Here is a 16,389-nt window from a genome sequence, read left to right as displayed (position 1 = left end):
CCCCCCCCCCTCTCTCTCTCTCTATTAATAAAATCTAATGCATGCAATCAGAATCTTCACAAGTCAAACTGATATCAATCCTTCAATTCCAATTACAAGATTAGATATGATAGTTGAGGAGAATATCTTTGTATTAATGGATTAAGAAGGATATTAAAAAAAGAAAAAATTGCAATAGCAATTGACAGGGATTTCTGCAGCATTTCTAAGCATGGTAATACGTTGCGGAAGAACAAACCTCTTTTAAGGCCCCAACTCTATTCTAGAAGGTGATTTGCAGGAGTTTTTCTTTTTACCCCTAAAAACCTTCTAACTAATTTTCTTCATATCTATATCTATTAGGTAACGTCCAAAGTAAATTTGATTTTAAGTCCCACTAAAGAAGGGGGAAAAAGACTTCTACTTATTGAAGAATTAGTTTATAAAGCTCATTTAGATATGATTAGGTTGTAGTAAAAAAAAGAGGATAAGGTTGGTTTGATCTTACTCAGACAATTTTTATTAATTTTTTTCATAAAAGCCAATAACCTAACACAAATACTCTCTCGAACTTTTAAGGGCTATGAAAAATTATTATGATGGCATAACCCTAATTATGGTCTCTCGTGATACACACACATGACTAATTACAGAATAGTCCTCGTGACATTGTTACAATTTAGACCTCTCATATACACTATTACACCCACTCAATCTATACCAGGCTCTGTACGGACAGATTTGATTTTAAAAAAAGGAATCGCTATGATGACAATCCCTTTGTGAAGATAAAAAACATTCCCTTTAAAAAACAGTCCCTTTGTGAAGATAATGACTAATTGCAAATTAGTGGGAACATATCGAACACATAAATCGCCATGAGCTACTCGTTCCCGAATAAAATGGCAGTCGATCTTGATATGTTTGTTTCGATCATGGAGAGCTGGATTTACCGACATGTAAGTGGTGCTGATATTATCACAGAACAACTGAACTAGTTGTTTATGAACATAATTAAGCTCGACCAAGAGATATCTAATCCAAGCCCGTGGTAGATCGTGAGCTTTCTGGGCACCCCGCCCAATTTGTGTCAGAGTAAGGTACAACAAGAGATGGAGGCTTTGACTATCTCAAAAGAAGGTCATGATCAAATGTGCCCTATTAGTACTTGTATATTCTTTTAACAGCATGCATATGAGTAATGTGAGGAGCAAGCAACTATGAATTCTGATACCATGAAGAATTATTATACGGCATAACTCTAATTAGGGTCTCTCATGATATATATATATATATATATATATATATATGTGTGTGTGTGTGTGTGTGTGTGTGTGTGTGTGTGTTGAATTTAACACAATACGGAGCAGCTTACAATAAGTAAACACTTACAATTTTAAACCGACACACCTTGCTATTACTTCTTCTTTAGCCACACTAATATTTTACAATAAGACTCTCAACTTATAATATTTAAAAGACTTGTAGAGGATTCTTTCTGGACTCTCCGAACTCTACTCTGTCTTCTGCCATCCTTCCTTATTTATAATCTCTAAGCATCTTCAGAAAACTTCGAGAAACGTATAACGTATATCATGCGCCGCTTCCCAAAATACCCAGAAATCAGAACGTGAACAAGCCCACGACATATTAGATTAAGGAGAATAAATAAAAAATAAATATTCCTCCTCAACCTAATACGCTAAGCGTCAAGAAATAAATGCAAAGGCACAGGTCCTCGATCACAGTTAGCAAGAATATAATAGACAAACTCAGAACAAAATATCTATATCACAAGTAAATATCATCCAAGACATAATATTCGGATCAACATGCCCTTATACATAACTAAACAAATGAATACTGGAGAAATATAAAATACATCGTTCAACGGTAATAGAAAGGAAATACTGTAAAAACAACTAGGATCATCAACTAAGAAAAGATAACTGAGCTTCGGTCTATTCTTCAACTCTGTCTACAAGGCACTCCTGCTAAGAATCCTCTGGCTCCTATACAATTCCGAACTGAGTCTGTCTGTCTCCTAAATCTGACGTACACTAGAGAAAATAAGTGTACGTTAGCGTGCATGGCACACGGCAAGATCCCATAGAGAGGAAATAGAAACGGTCGAACGACCAAGGTAAAAACAGATATAATAATAATAGAAGCATGCTACTGGAATACTAATAATCTAAATGCAATCTATCACTAGAATATAATAATCAGAAGAATCCAAGAAAATCAACCAAGTAACAAGATCATGCTAGCGATCAGAATAATCATCCAAGTAACAAAGTTATACAACTAGATGGAATTAATACTTAAAATCTACAATAAGAGACGTAGTACGTCGAGCAAAATAATCCAAACAAGGAAACCCTCATGTATATACCATATGTCTCAAATTGTAGATAATTAAATATTAACTCCGATCTATGTATGAAATGAAATACAACTGGCCTACATCTCACAAGAATCCATAATCACCTTAAGTAACAAGGTCATGTAACTAGCCATTCTATAACAGGTCATTGGTCCACATCTCACACAGAGCCAACGCTCATATCATCGGATAACTGATTGTTCATAAATCTCCTACGTGCATCCAATACTGCTACACGAATCAGTCAGAGGACCACGCAATCCGATTTCGGCCTGGTCCGAACTCAAGTAGGACTCGGGTGATTACACGATATTCACTGACTAAAGTGACTACATGAATTCACTTTAGCCCAACAAACCAACCCTAGTGACTACACGAATTCATTGGTGTGAGCCTGGAAGATACATCAACAGCCACATCCGATCACATGAACCAAGACTTCCCCATCTCAACTCTTCCCACTTTTCTAAGTCAACAATCATAACCTGAACTAGATCTCCGGTCCACCCCCTAAATTCAGTCAACGCGCACACATGTCACTAAGTCTTGTTCATGATGTACAAGGCCACTAAGTCATGAACTACTAAGGGTTCTCAAACACAATAAGGAAATTAAAATGCAGCTAATTCTATGCAAGCATGGTATGTCACATAATTAGAATAAGAAATATAAAATCAGCAAATGATTTGCACATAAAATATTGTGGTCAACAACCATCAAACACACAATCATAAACTAAATTAATTCAAAATAATTAATTCCTTTTTGCAAAATAAATTCCTTTCAAATTATCTTTCACCATAATTATTCTAAAAGTAATCTTTTAAAATAATAAATTAACAATTCAAGATAGCCTCTTTTCCAAAATAATTGCTCTTAATTTATTTCTAATAATTAATAATTCTAAAAATCTTTAAAATATATATTTTTTTAAAACATCTCAAAATAACCCTTTTTACAAAATAATTTTTCGTTAAATTACTTATCATAATATCATGCGCAGATGATTATATCACAATTTAAAAACTACAACTAATCACAATACAGCCAAAATATGCATATAATGTATAATAAATCTTAAAACTCAGATTTGAGCAAGAGGGATCTTGCCTAGGGGTTTTTGTCAAACGAATCAACGTCGCCGTGCGAGGCTACGGGTCTGCGGACGAGGCAATGTTGTTTCGGCGACACGCACAGCAGGTCGTCGGGTCTGATACAGCGTCACTATAGAGGCGACGGATCTGAGGGGTTGTCGTAGTTGGACAGCGGGAGAGGAGGCAATGATGAACGGTAACGGCGGGGTGATGATGCTGTTTGGGGATAGCGATGATGGTGGAGTAGGGGCTGAAGTGGAGCTGTGCGGAGGGCTGCTATTTGCGTGGTCGACGCCGGTGAGAAGGCGGGCGCTGCAGCGATTATAGGCTGAGCGGCGCCGTAGGGCGCTGGGAGGAGGCGCATGGCTTTGAGTGGCTACGGCGACGGTCGGCTTGAGGCCTGGGCGGTGAGAGGGAAACAGAGGGCTGTTGGAGGCTGTCGTTGCGAAGAGGAAGGTGTGGTGGAGCGATGTGAGCGGAGAGGAGGGTTGGCGGCGGTGATTAGAGGCGGGTGAGGACGAGAGGGGCTGGTGGTGTTGGAGGCCGAAGAGGATGAGGGGGTGGCCTAAGCGGCCAGCGAGCGGAGCTGGGGAGAGAAAGAACGAAGATGAGAGAGGGAGATTGGCGGCGTGAAAAAGAGAAGAGAGAGAATATAGATATATTTATATGATTAGGGTTAGGAAAAAATTAGAAATAATTAATAAAAAATATAATTAATTACGTATAAAATTAAATAATTATGAAAATTTATCTACAAAATAAAACATACCAGTTATACTAATACAACAGATAATACGCAATACTAGTAATAATATAATAACTTGTACAATTAAATAAGAATAATTAATAAAAATATAATTACTTACATTTAAAATCAAATAATTATTAGAAAATTATCTATACAATAAAACGTACCGGTTATACTAATACAACAAATAATATGCAATAATAATACTTAATAATATAGCGTATTATACGAAATAATACGTAATAGTAAAAATAATACAACATATTGTTTAAAATGATACGTAATAGTATCCATAACACAACGGATTAATTCCAAAAATTATTACTACACTAAGTTAATTTATAAATATCAAAATCATTTAAATAAATATAAAATTTGAACTTTTAAATCATTACTACACTAAGTTAATTTATAAATATCAAAATCATTTAAATAAATATAAAATTTGAACTTTTAAATCGTAGAAAATTCTAATCAAAATCATTTAAATAAATATAAAATTTGAACTTTTAAATCGTAGAAAATTCTAGAAAATCGAGAAAATACAAATACTCTTTTAAAAAAATAATAATTGAATATTTTAAAATACCAAAAAACTATTTTAACTAGTATCAAAAATTCATGGTCATTACAACGTAGCATTAATTTTTTTTAAAAGTTGGTTTATTAAATCTATTTTTATAAAAAGTTACTTTCTAAAAGTTATTCTTTCTTTTTAAAGTTAAGGAATCTTCTTTTTGAAAAAACTACTTTTATAAAGTGGCTTTTGGAGCAATTCTCCGAGACTCAACTCAAAAAAGCAATTAAGCAATTCCCTTTCCTTTAAGGTCTGGAGTATCAATATCATTTAAAATTTCTATACCCGCATCCCACATAGTGTCGATATCATCATCGGGATTTTGAGCATCTGGAAGAGTTATATCTTCCCCTGTAGAACTATTGCTTTTATTATCAGAGGTATCAAATGTTTCAAAAATTTGCTTTTTAAAATGTTCTAAGCATTTCTGTTGAACTTCAGATTCAGAAGCTTGAGGATATTTCCTGCGAATCATTTTTGCTATTTTAAACATTGGATTTTCTCTTTGGGTTTCTTGAGTCATATCTTTCTCAAGAATACTATTATTCTTTTGGATAATTTGTTCTATTTGCTTGACTTTTTCTTCAAGCACAATTTCGGACCACCATCTCCAATAGAAGTTTCTTTTTAAGATTAGCAGATATGAAACAGTCCATTTTGTTTCAAATGACCATGTCCAAATCCATGGAATCTATGTTTCTGCAAAAAAATAAATTGGACAGAGACCATCTATAAGTTAGCTTTCATACATTTTAGATATAATCAAATGAGAGTCTACCCATGAAGAATATAACTTTATTATTGGTTCTGGCACTATGCTTAATTCAACACCATAAGTTTCCTACCAATGGTAAAACCACACTGGAAGACCTTTATTAATAGCTTTGGGACATAGTTTTATTAACCATGTATGTTTATTTTTGAGATTCTGGTATAAAATGACATTGTAGAATACTTGCTTGTAATCCCAGCAATTGAAATAGTATAACTTATTCTTATTCTAGGATTTAACCAAAGGTAATTCCTTATTAGGATTGATAGTCTAATTTTTTGGCTGTATTACTTCTTGAATAATATATTTGCTGAAGCTTGGCGGAACATTATGATTTTCGTTGCTCCAGAAATGTGTTATTTCTATTCCTTTTTGTATTATAAGGGTTTTTATCCAAGCTCTGGATTTTAATGATAGATTTGGATAGTATGTCTCATTCAAATATTTTTGTCTAAGGTTATCAGGATCATTCATAAGAGGAATATCCTCTTATTCTAAATATAGAACTATTTCATTTATCTTTTTTGAAGCCCACTTTACTTCCTTTTTAACTATAGAAGTAAAGGGTTCGGGAGTATCTTCCCTACTGATGAGATCATTTATGCTTTCATAAAAGGCTTGTGATGGACTGCTTGCATTATTTTTCTTAGTAATTGTTCGTCAAGAATTCAGAGTATAACTCCTTTCTGATGAACTGCTGCTACCTCCTCTCCCTCTCCCAAAAGAAGAGGGACTAGTCCTCTGCATTGGTACCCTGTAAAAATTCACGAGTGAGAAAGTCAGGAAGGTGATTATGAATACCTTTAATATATTCAATTTTAAAATCATACATGGCAAGTTCAGCTTGCCATCTAGTAAAAATTTGTTTAGAAACTAAATTTTTAACATTTTTTCAATAACACTTTTAACTGAGCTACAATCAATTCGTAATAAAAATTCTTGATTCAGGATATCATCTCTAAATTTAGAAAGACATTTAATAATAGATAATAATTCTTTTTTAATAGTTGAATAATTTATTTGGGTTTTATCCCATTTTCCAGAAGTATAATGAACTAATTGTTCTTTATTAGAGTCTGGATCTACTTGTTTTAGAATACCTCCATATCCTATATTTGAGGCATCTGATTCAATGATTTTATACCATTGCAAATTTGCAAGGTGAATACATGGTAAACATTGTACATTACTTTTGATTCTTTTTATTGCCTCAGTATGTTGGGCAGTCCAAGGAGAAGGATTCTTTTTCAGCCGACTATATAATATGATTGTATCTTTGGCTAGATTTTTATAATAATCATCCACATAATTTAATGCGCCCAAAAAGCGTTGTAATTGTTTTGTATCTAGAATTTCATCAGGAAATTTAGAAGCAAAAGCTATACTTCTATCAATAGGAACTATTGTCCCTTTATTAATATTATGTCCTAAAAATATAATTTTAGTTTGGAAAAGTTTTATTTTTGGGGCAGATATAACTAACCCATTTTTTATAGCTAAATGTCGGAATATTTCCAAGTGTTTTATATGTTGATCAAAAGATTGAGAAAAAAATTAATATATCATCTATGTATGATAATATAAAATCCGTATATATATGTTGATCAAAAGATTGAGAAAAAAATTAATATATCATCTATGTATGATAATATAAAATCCGTATATGGAATAAATATATCATTCATTATATTTTTAAATTCTAAAGGAGCATTTTTTAATCCGAACGACGTAACGTTCCATTCGTAATGTCCAAAAGGTACTACAAATATAGTTTTATATTTATCTTTTTCTTCAATTTGGATTTGCCAATATCCTGACTTTAAGTCAAATTTTGAGAATATTTTTGCATTATTAATGCTATTTAGCAAATCTCTTTTATTAGGAATAGGATATTTAATCCATTTGAGTACTTTATTTAGAGGTTTATAATTAATTACTAGTCGTGGTACTCCTCTTTCTTGTTCGGCTGCATTATTAACATAAAAGGTTGTGCAACTCCAAGGAAAGTATGACTTTCTGATTAATTTTTCTCTATAAGAGATGTTACTTCTTTTTTACATAAGTCTAATTATTCTTTATTCATCTGACATGGCCTAGACTTAGTTGGGATATCTTTTTCATTAAAATCTTTTATATATGCTAAAGGAACAATATGTTTCTTACAATCCCAAAAAGCATTTGGTAAATCACTGCATGTAGTGAGTTTAAATTTATCTTCTATTTGAGTCATTAACTCTTTTTTATTTTTTATCAGTTCTTCTATTTGAACATATAATATTTCTTCTTTAAGAAAATTAATTTGATTTTCTTTAAGAATTATATCTTTTACCTCATTTAATAAACGAGTCCGAGGATCAGTTATAAACTCAAAAGTTATTTCTTTATCTTTATAATTAGCTTGAATTCCTTGAGTATCTATTTGTTTAATAGGCATTATTTGATGTAAAAATAGAGTTCCTAAAATCACATGTTGTGATAAATCTTTTACTAAAACACAAGGTATAGGTATACAAATACCTTGGACACGTATATGTGCATGGTATTTGCAGGGAGCTTACAGCACCATACACGCCCCAGCAAAATGGTGTTGCAGAGCGAAAGAACTGTACAGTGGTGGAAATGGCTAGGAGTATGTTGAAAGCAAAGAGTCTTCCAAATCAATTTTGGGGAGAAGTTGTAGCCACTGTAGTGTATTTGTTGAGTATTTCTCTGACGAATGTTGTCCTCAATCAAACTCCATACGAAGCATGGAGCGATAAGAAGCCTCGGGTAAGCCACTTAAAAGTCTTTGGTTGTGTAGCGTATGCTTTGATACATTCATGCTCTAAGCTTGATGATAAATCTGAAAAATGCATTTTTTGTTGGCTATTCTCTTCAATCCAAAGCATACCGTCTATACAACCCCATAAGTGGCAAAGTGATAATTAGCAGAGATGTTTTGTTCAATGAAGAGATATGTGAAACCTGGAATTTTGACAAGGGAGGCAAAACTGATCAAATTTCTGCAAGTTTTTATTGAGCATCCAGTTTCATCACCAGCAAGTTCAAGATCCACATCACCTGCAAGTTCCAGTGCTTTGTTGGGAACATGGTTGATGTTACAATATCTCTTGTATTTTGATGATAACAAATCATTGTTTATCTAACATATTTTACTGCAGATTCAAGATATACATCTCAAAGCAACAATCAAGTTATTAAGGCTATTTCAAAGACAAGATTTCAAAGATCAAAAGATGAAGTTCAAAAGATGTAATTCTGTCAATTTTGTCTTTTCTTTTAGAAAGATCAAAAGATGAAGTTCAAAAGATGTAATTCTGTCAATTTTGTCTTTTCTTTTAGAATCTTTGTACAAACCTTGATCACACACACAACTCACTAATCACTTAGAAAATCAGAGAAAATATTCTAAGTATAATCCTAAGTCTAATCAACAAATGAATAACATTTTAATCTACTGAAAATATGTATAACATAGTTTCTGGCCGACCAAAGAAATGTCTGGTCGACCAGATATAACAACCAGAAACAGAGATTCAGAAAAATCTCTGTCTGGTCGACCAGATATGAACCTGGTCGACCAGAGGCTCCAGACTCGGCCTGTCTGGTCGACCAGTTTCTGGTCGACCAGGCCTCAATCTGGTCGACCAGACAGCCATTCTAACAGCTATATTTTTCAAATGAATATGAACGTTTTGTGAACGTTTTTGGCAGTTATTTTTGAATATTTTTGATCGAAAATTATACCTATAAATAGGTGTTAAGTTCTAAAAATTGATCTCTTAATCCTTTCTATAAACTTGAGTTTTTCTTGACTTCTTAAGATCATTTTGAAGAGAAAAACTGCTTGTAAATTTCAGTTTTGTTCTTGATTAAAACTCCATTACTCTAGAACAAAAACCATTCCTATAGTCTATTGCAAGTCACTCACATCTACACATCAAGGCTTATAGGAAGAGAAAGAGTTGTACCATTTTGTTTCAGTTTGATAATCTCTTGAAAGAAGAGATTGTTATGGCATTGACAATTGAAGATTGTCAAGGTTGTACTGTTTACTTGCGGGTTGCAAGTGCTTGTGGTTTTGCAAGTGGAAATAGTGGAGAAATCTCAAGCGAGGCTTGGGGACTGGATGTAGGTCTGGAGGACCGAACCAGTATAAATCCTTGTGTTTGCGTATGCAATTTTCTGTGATTGTCTACACATTGGTTTGATCTTTCTTACTCTTTGTGATATTATTTTATTGAAATTTAAAGTTTCCGCATTAGATTTCATAAACACTATTCAACCCCCCTTCTAGTGTTTGAGTGCCATTGCAGCGATCCTTCAATTGGTATCAGAGCGGGTTGATCAAGGATAACAATGGCTACACCATCTACATCACAGTTCAAGGAAGGACATTCTACTCAAAGACCACCACTTTTCGATGGTTCCAACTACAACTACTGGAAGTGTAGGATGAAGATCTACCTTCAATCGATAGGATTTGATCTCTGGAACATAGTGGAGTCTGATTACAACAAGCCTACTACTCCATATTCTGAATGGACATTGGTGGAAAGGACAAATGCGAATCTTGACGCCAAGGCAATGAATGCATTGTTTTGCGCAATGGATAAGAATGAATTCAACCGCGTGTCTACTTCCAACACTGCACATCAAATCTGGCACACACTTGAGGTAACCCACGAAGGAACTTCTAAGGTTAAAGACTCAAAAATTTCTGTTTTAGTGCACAGGTTTGAAATGTTCAAGATGAAAGACAACGAGACAATTGGTGAAATGTTCACAAGGTTCACCGACATCATCAACTCCCTAATTGCGTTAGGAAAGGACTATACACAAGTGGAGATGGTTAGGAAAATCCTCCGGGCTCTTACTTCGGATTGGGAGAAGAAGACTACCGCGATAGAGGAAGCCAACGACCTCTCCACATTGACAGTAGAAAATTTGATAGGGAATTTGATGGCATACAAGGTGCAACTTGAAGATCGGAAAAAGGATAATGAAGATAAGAACAAGAAGGTTCTTGCTTTCCAAGCACCTACTGATGATGAGGATTCCGATGACGAAGAAGAGTTTGAAATAATCACACGCAAATTCAGAATATTCTTGAAGAAAGGTAAGTTCTCTTCTAGTAAATTCAAAGATACTAACAAAGTCACTTGTTTTGGTTGTAATAAGCCAGGACACTACAAGAAAGATTGTCCCCTACAACAAAATTTAAAGTCGAAGTCTTCTAATAATTTCAACGGGTTCACAAAGAACAAGAATGAACAAGTGAAGAACAAAAAGAAGAAGGCTTTGTCGATAACATGGGATGATAGTGACCAGTCATCTTCAGATGAAGAAGAGGAAAAAGAAGATCATCAAGCGAATATGTGCTTGATGGCAAATGAATCTGATGATTATCAAGTAAGTAATCATGATGAGTTACTTGACGTATTTAACGAATTATTTTTGAAATACAAGCAACTAAATTCTTCTTTTAAAATATTAAAAAATGAAAATGAAAATTTGAATAACACTTTAGTCTCTCCTTATGCTTCACAAATACAAGATCTTAAAGAGAAGAATAAAGAGTTATTTTCTGAAAATTACAAGTTATCTAGTAACAATCAACTTCTTAAAAAAGAATGTGATTTCTTTAAAGTTCGTATTTCAAATTTGGATGATAATGTTAAAAGTCTTAAAACCAAATATGAAACTATATCAATGAATGTAGGTAAATTTAACAAAGGAAAAGAGAATCTAGATAATCTACTTTCTTATCAATTACCTGCTAAGAGTAAACAAGGATTAGGATATGTTTCTAACTCCAGTAATGAGAAAATATACTCTTCTATGTAAAAGAAAAATTATGCTTATTTATATTCTAAATTTGTGAAAAGTAATTATCATGCACATAGTGATACATCTATGCATGCTAGTTCTAAGGTATTTTCACATAATGATAGAAAAATGCATATGAAGAAAGTTGCATGTAAGAATATTTTAAAATCCAACTACATTTGGGTTCCTAAAAATGCATGTTTAAGTGATAGAAAGATATACTTATCAAATTACAAAAAGGATATTTGTGATTCTAAAAACTATCTTTCATACAATGTAGGTAAACCAAATTCTTATTGGGTTTGGTTTCCTAAATGCTAATCTCATGGACCCAAAAGTTAAAGGGTACCAAAACATATTTCTTTTATTTTGCAGGTACCTAATAAAAGGGAAACATGGATTTTAGATAGTGGCTGTTCCAAGCACATGACCGGGAACAAGGACTTATTTTCTTCCATACAATTTAAAGATGGAGGAACTGTTACCTTCGGTGACAACAACAAGGGTCAAGTGGTAGGAATTGGAACGGTCGGTATGAACTCTAAAACTCTTATTAATAATATGTTTGATATGTTTGCTTTTGCTAGTTATTAATGAACAAGTATGTTTGCTTTTGCTTAATGAATTTTATTTTTAGCAAATATTCTTGTTATTTATCTTGGTTAACATAAGAAAAATGTTTCATAAATTTTTGAACTCATATTTTAGTTATTCTAACCAATTCTTAAATAACTACTTGATGGTTAGTCTCTAATAACTACTTCCATGGTTATAAATAGAGAAATATTTCTTCTTAAACAACATAATACATTCAATATGACTCCCATAGAAAACTTAATTTTCATTGCAAGCTTATGTCTTCCTATTTGGATGGGAGATGTAATGGACTATGTGCATAATCTTGAAGATTTATTTAAAGTTTTAGGCCATTTATTGTTCAACGGTTTTAGAAAGAAAAATATTTATATAAACAAAATACTAGGGTTGAACCAGAAGTTTTATATTAATTGTTTCATTATTTATTATCTCCCTTTCTATTCTCCTTTTTGTTAATGACAAAGGGGGAGATATATTAGAATATTGAAATATTGACAACTATTGCAATATTGAAATATTGTTATACAATATTAGGATTACTAATAAGTGCTATTTTTTGTGTGTTAAATTAACATGTATGCATTGTTGCAGGGGAAGTAAGTATGTTATTAAAGTTTTTTAATATTATTTGTCATCATCAAAAAGGGGGAGATTGTTGGGAACATGGTTGATGTTACAATATCTCTTGTATTTTGATGATAACAAATCATTGTTTATCTAACATATTTTACTGCAGATTCAAGATATACATCTCAAAGCAACAATCAAGTTATTAAGGCTATTTCAAAGACAAGATTTCAAAGATCAAAAGATGAAGTTCAAAAGATGAAGTTCAAAAGATGTAATTCTGTCAATTTTGTCTTTTCTTTTAGAATCTTTGTACAAGCCTTGATCACACACACAACTCACTAATCACTTAGAAAATCAGAGAAAATATTCTAGGTATAATCCTAAGTCTAATCAACAAATGAATAACATTTTAATCTATTGAAAATATGTATAACATAGTTTCTGGCCGACCAAAGAAATGTCTGGTCGACCAGATATAACAACCAGAAACAGAGATTCAGAAAAATCTCTGTCTAGTCGACCAGATATGGACCTAGTCCCATACAGTCAATCTGGTCGACCATACAAGTTCCAGGAAGCCTTTCTGGTCGACCAGGCCTCAATCTGGTCGACCATCAGTTCTTTCTAACTGTCATTTTCTTTCAAATAACATGAACGTTTTATGAACGTTTTGGCAGTTATTTTTAAAATATTTTGAACTAAACTTATGCCTATAAATAGGTGTTAAGTTTTGAAGAAAATAGATAAGATTCCTTTTCATAAACTTGAGTTTTTCTTGAGTTCTTAACTCCATTTTTGAAGAGAAAAACTGAGTGTTATTTTCAGTTTTGTTCTTGATTAAAACTTCATTACTCTAGAACAAAAACCATTCCTATAGTCTATTGCAAGTCACTCACATCTACACATCAAGGCTTATAGGAAGAGAAAGAGTTGTACCATTTTGTTTCAGTTTGATAATCTCTTGAAAGAAGAGATTGTTGTGGCATTGACAATTGAAGATTGTCAAGGTTGTACTGTTTGCTTGCGGGTTGCAAGTGCTTGCGGTTTTGCAAGTGGAAATAGTGGAGAAATCTCAAGCGAGGCTTGGGGACTGGATGTAGGTCTGGAGGACCGAACCAGTATAAATCCTTGTGTTTGCGTATGCAATTTTCTGTGATTGTCTACACATTGGTTTGATCTTTCTTACTCTTTGTGATATTATTTTATTGAAATTTAAAGTTTCCGCATTAGATTTCATAAACATTATTCAACCCCCCCTTCTAGTGTTTGAGTGCCATTGCAGCGATCCTTCATGCTTTTGGTAATTTATAACGAACATCTAATTATTGTCCACTTGCACCACTTAAGGTTTGAGTTGTTTTTTTCAAAGAATTTTGAAAGTACTATTCCTTCACGAATGCAATTCAAGTCTGCACCGCTATCTACAAGAGCTATAAGCTCAGGTATAAAAACTTGTTCTTCTATAACCAAAGTAATTTTAATGTGCCACTTTTTAGAGGTAACTTGTTGTAGAATTTGTTGAAAGTTATTATTTTTAACTTTCTTCTTCTCTATCAGAGTTAACTATTGATTTATTTAGAGTTTTTGTAATAGAATTATTTTCTTCTATGTTGTCTAAATTGTTTATTTTGAGATAATCTATTTATTTTCTGTTTTTAGAAGTTTTACTTCTTTCTTTAAATCTTGAACTTCTTTATTAAGACTAGATAAAGAAATTTATTGTGACGTAGATACTAATTTTTGTCTACGTTTCATGACTTGAGACATTTTATATATTTTTCAATATTTGGCTAATCTTTAGGTTTTTCTATTAAAGAATTTAATATTTTTGATTTTAAATCAGGAGATATGTCTTCTGATAATATTTTTTCTATTAATTCATCATTTGAATTTAATACATTTATAGAAAGACCATTCATTTGAACTGTTTTCTTCCAATAGTCCGCATCTTTATTACAATTATTAATTGCACATTTACAAGGTTCTTCTTCTGATTCAGAAGATGTGGTAGAAGATATTTCTTCTATTTCAGTATCATCGTTAATCACTACTTTATATAACATTCTTTTAAGACATCCGTCTTCAATTTCACTAATTTTCTTTTTTTGTATAACATTTATTAGCAGTATGACCTAATTTTCCACATTTAAAGCATCTAATTTCTCTTAAATGTTTTTTCTCTTTTTTAATCTTTTTCTCTCTAGCTTCTTTATTTTCTTTATGAAATTTTTCCTTTTTCTTTTTAAAAGATTGTTTTTTCGTATTTTTCATTTGAATTTCTTTATCAACCCTATATGGTTGATTAAAAGCGAATTGTTCGCAAAATTCTCCTAATTCTTTTCTTTTAGTAAGTCTTTGAGACTTTAATTGATTTTTTTTAATTTTAAATCATTGAATAACGCTAAGCCCTCCTTTATGCACGCATTAATTAAGTATCCATATGTTAAGTTATCATGAGGAATATATCCTCCAAATTCACTTTGAATTTTATTTCAAACTTTTCAGCAAATAAAGTTGGTAAGCCATCTACAAATTTGGCTTTCCAATATGCACTATTTGCATCAACGAGAGACATAACTCTACTTAAATATGTATCTTTATACCATCTAAAATGGATAAGTGAAGGACATCTAAAATTTTGTAATAAAGTCCTTATTCTTTCACCTTCATCGAGATATGCTCCGGTGAAGTGATGAGCTATGGCTAACATGAGTGTATATATCGCATCTTCCATTTGAATGCTATTTTCTATTTTTGTGGCATTTAATATTTCATTTTTTTTGGCTTCTATGGATAAATAATTATCCCACCATCCTTTAAGGATGCTAGTAAAGCCACAAGTAATATATTATGCTATAATTTTATCTGTATTATTATTTTGTTTACAAATTATATCATACATCAACATTCTATGTATAGTAGCATTTATCTGAGTATTAGATAAACCATCAATATTTCATTCATAAATGTTTCTATCGTTATAACCGGCTTGCAAATAAGCATCATTTTCTTCGAATAATACATCTGCTGGAGTAGGTCTTTTATAATAGTACATTTCCAGTCTTTTAGACTTGTTATTAATTTTATTAACATTAAAAAAATTGATCTTCTAATGTAAGTAATTCTTGTGGAGCTATTTCTCCATCTGAGTCATTTTCACTATTATCAATAGCTTTAATTGAACAAACTTCTTCTTTTTCAGAAGAACTTTCATGAGTATTAATAACTGATGATGTAGAAGCTACAGTTGATAAAGTGTGTAATTTTGAATTACTTAATTTTTTAGATAAAATATCTATTAGATCTGCAGATATTTCTGTACCACTTTTAAACCCAGTGATTTCTATTGGTGGTTTTATAGTGGGCTTTTCATAAGTAGATATTGGAATTTTACCCTTTTTAAATATTTTTAATGAAGGTAAAATTTCATTTAATTTCTTAATTAATCTGTCTAGGACATCTTCTATCCTAATTAATTATTGTCCTACAACTTGAAGATGTGCATTTGTATAGTTATTTTATTTAATAATTTTATTTAGCTCTTTGAGAGCTTCTTCTTGAGATTCGCTAGGCTTTTATAAAAGCTGTTGTTTCTAAATTGGTAGAAGAAATTCCTATTCTCGATAGTTTTAATGGGTCTGTGGGTGAATATATAGATCTAATAATAGCCCCTGAACTTGCTTTCCACTGTTTGTAGTGTTCTTCAAGAACCCTTATATATTTTTCTTGTTTTTAACATAGTATGTTAAAAACCATGGGACAAAGAATTCTACTTTTTGCTTTAACTTTAATTCTTTATAATATTTTTCTTTAAACTTTAATTGTTCTCTTTTAGAG

Source organism: Asparagus officinalis, chromosome 8, assembly GCF_001876935.1.
Source record: "Asparagus officinalis chromosome 8, Aspof.V1, whole genome shotgun sequence".
NCBI lineage: Eukaryota > Viridiplantae > Streptophyta > Magnoliopsida > Asparagales > Asparagaceae > Asparagus > Asparagus officinalis.
The sequence above is the reverse complement of the archived record's forward strand: the minus strand, read 5'-3'. Positions refer to the sequence as shown.